Consider the following 4,191-nt stretch of genomic DNA (forward strand, 5'->3'; position numbering starts at 1 on the left):
GCGTTTTAAGAATCATAGAAACTCTATTGCTACGATACCTAGACATCTGCAAACGCTATTTCCTTGCAAGGAAGTGTCGCATTTTCATTCATTTGAAGTGTAGACGAGTAAAACATAACACTTCGCAAATCATATTATATCTTACCATGAAACATTGAAGTGAGATGCGATATCGCGTTTTAAGAAGCATTAGAACACTATTGCTACGATACCTGGACATCTGCAGACGCTATTTCCTTGCAAGGAAGTGTCGCATTTACATTCATTTGAAGTGTAGACGAGGAATACATGACACTGCGCAAATCATATTATATCTTACCATGAAACATAGAAATGATATGCGATATCGCGTTTTAAGAAGCATCAGAACTCCATTGCTACGATACGTAGACATCTGCAAACGCTATTTCCTAGCACGGAAGTGTCGCATTTACATTCATTTGAAGTGTAGGCGAGGAATACATAACACTTCGCAATGAATATTATGTCTTACCATGAAACATAGAAATGAGATGCGATATTGCGTTTTAAGAAGCATTAGAACTCCATTGCTACGATACCTAGACATCAGCAGACGCTATTTCCTAGCAAGGAAGTGTCGCATTTACATTCATTTGAAGTGTAGACGAGGAATACATAACACTTCGCAAATCATATTATATCTTACCATGAAACACAGAAATGAGATGCGATATCGCGTTTTAAGAAGCATTAGAACTCTATTGCTTCGATACCTAGACATCTGCAGGCGCTATTTCCTAGCAAGGAAGTGTCGCATTTACATTCATTTGAAGTGTAGACGAGGAATACATGACACTTCGCAAATCATATTATATCCTACCATGAAACATAGAAATGAGATGCGATATCGCGTTTTAAGAATCATAAGAACTCTATTACTACGGTACGTAAACATCTGCAAACGCTATTTCCTAGCAAGGAAGAGTCGCATTTACATTCTTTTGAAGTGAATAATAGGTATACATAACACTTCGCAATGAATACTATACCTTGTCATGAAACGTAGAAATGAGATGCGATATCGCGTTTTAAGAAGCATTAAATCTCTATTGCTACGATACCTAGACATCTGCAGAGGCTATTTCCTAGCAAGGAAGAGTCACATTTACATTCATTTGAAGTGTAGACGAGGAATACATAACACTTCGCAAATCATATTATATCTTACCATGAAACATAGAAATGAGATGCGATATCGCGTTTTATGAAGCATTTGAACTCTATTGCTTCGATACGTAGACATCTGCAAACGCTATTTCCTTGCAAGGAAGTATCGCATTTACATTCGTTTGAAGTGTAGACGAGGAATACATAACACTTCGCAAATCAAATTAAATCATACCATGAAACATAGAAATGAGATGCGATATCGCGTTTTAAGAAGCATTTGAACTCTATTGCTTCGATACGTAGACATCTGCAAACGCTATTTCCTTGTTAGGAAGTGTCGCATTTACATTCATTTGAAGTGTAGACGAGGAATACATAACACATCGCAAATCATATTATATCTTACCATGAAACATAGAAATGAGATGCGATATCGCCTTTTAAGAATCATAAGAACTCTATTGCTACGATACGTAGACGTCCGCAAACGCTATTTCCTTGCAAGGGAGTGTCGCATTTACATTCTTCTGAAGCGAAAACGAGGTATACATAACAATTTACAATGAATATTATATCATATCATGCAACATAGTAATGAGATGCGATATCGCGTTTTGAGAAGCATTAGAACTGTATTGCTACGATACGTAGACATCTGCAAACGCTATTTCCTTGCAAGGAAGTGTTGCATTTACATTCATTTGATGTGTAGGCGAGGAACTCATAACACTTCGCAAATCATATTATATCTTACCATGAAACATAGAGATGAGATGCGATATCGCGTTTTAAGGAGCATAAGAACTCTATTGCTACGATACGTAGACATCTGCAAACGCTATTTCCTAGCAAGGAAGTGTCGCATTTACATTCATTTGAAGTGTAGACGAGGAATACATGACACTTCGCAAATCATATTATATCTTACCATGAAACATAGAAATGAGATGCGATATCGCGTTTTAAGAAGCATGAGAACTCTAATGCTACGATACGTAGACATCTGCAAACGCTATTTCCTAGCAAGGAAGTGTCGCATTTACGTCCATTTCATTCGTATACGAGGAATGCATAACACTTCGCAATGAATATTATATCTTATCATGAAACATAGATATGAGATGCAATATCTCGTTTTAAGAAGCATTTGAACTCTATTGCTACGATGCCTAGACATCTGCAGACGCTATTTCCTTGCAAGGAAGTGTCGCATTTACATTCATTTGAAGTGTAGACGAGGAATACATAACACTTCGCAAATCATATTATATCTTACCATGAAACATAGAAGTGAGATGCGATATCGCGTTTTAAGAAGCGTTAGAACACTATTGCTACGATAGGTAGACATTTGCAAACGCTATTTCCTTGCAAGGAAGTGTCGCATTTACATTCATTTGAAGAGTAGACGAGGAATACATAACACTTCGCAAATCATATTATATCTTACCATGAAACATAGAAATGAGATGCGATATCGCGTTTTAAGAAGCATTAGAACTCCATTGCTACGATACCTAGACATCAGCAGACGCTATTTCCTAGCAAGGAAGTGTCGCATTTACATTCATTTGAAGTGTAGACGAGGAATACATAACACTTCGCAAATCATATTATATCTTACAATGAAACATAGAAATGAGATGCGATATCGCGTTTCAAAAAGCATTAGAACTCTATTGCTACGATACGTAGAATTCTGCAAACGCTAATTCCTAGCAAGGAAGTGTCGCATTTACATTCAGTTGAAGTGTAGGCGAGGAATACATAATACTTCGCAAATCATATTATATCTTACCATGAAACATAGAAATGAGATGCGATATCGCGTTTTAAGAAGCATTAGAACTCTATTGCTACGATACCTAGACATCTGCAGACGCTATTTCCTAGCAAGGAAGTGTCGCATTTACATTCATTTGAAGTGTAGACGAGGAATACATAACACTTCGCAAATCATATTATATCTTACCATGAAACACAGAAATGAGATGCGATATCGCGTTTTAAGAAGCATTAGAACTCCATTGCTACGATACCGAGACATCTGCAGACGCTATTTCCTAGCAAGGAAGTGTCGCATTTACATTCATTTGAAGTGTAGACGAGGAATACATGACACATCACAAATCATATTATATCTTACCATGAAACATAGAAATGATATGCGATATCGCGTTTTAAGAAGCATTAGAACTCTATTGCTACGATACGTAGACATCTGCGAACGCTATTTCCTAGCACGGAAGTGTCGCATTTACATTCATTTGAAGTGTAGGCGAGGAATACATAACACTTCGCAAATCATATTATATCTTACCATGAAACATAGAAATGAGATGCGATATCGCGTTTTAAGAAGCATTAGAACTCTATTGCTTCGATACCTAGACATCTGCAGGCGCTATTTCCTAGCAAGGAAGTGTCGCATTTACATTCATTTGAAGTGTAGACGAGGAATACATGACACTTCGCAAATCATATTATATCCCACCATGAAACATAGAAATGAGATGCGATATCGCGTTTTAAGAAGCATTAGAACTCCATTGCTACGATACCGAGACATCTGCAGACGCTATTTCCTAGCAAGGAAGTGTCGCATTTACATTCATTTGAAGTGTAGACGAGGAATACATGACACATCACAAATCATATTATATCTTACAATGAAACATAGAAATGAGATGCGATATCGCGTTTCAAAAAGCATTAGAACTCTATTGCTACGATACGTAGAATTCTGCAAACGCTAATTCCTAGCAAGGAAGTGTCGCATTTACATTCAGTTGAAGTGTAGGCGAGGAATACATAATACTTCGCAAATCATATTATATCTTACCATGAAACATAGAAATGAGATGCGATATCGCGTTTTAAGAAGCATTAGAACTCTATTGCTACGATACCTAGACATCTGCAGACGCTATTTCCTAGCAAGGAAGTGTCGCATTTACATTCATTTGAAGTGTAGACGAGGAATACATGACACTTCACAAATCATATTATATCTTACCATGAAACATAGAAATGATATGCGATATCGCGTTTTAAGAAGCA

This window comes from Xylocopa sonorina, unplaced genomic scaffold (assembly GCF_050948175.1).
Source record: "Xylocopa sonorina isolate GNS202 unplaced genomic scaffold, iyXylSono1_principal scaffold0122, whole genome shotgun sequence".
Lineage (NCBI taxonomy): Eukaryota > Metazoa > Arthropoda > Insecta > Hymenoptera > Apidae > Xylocopa > Xylocopa sonorina.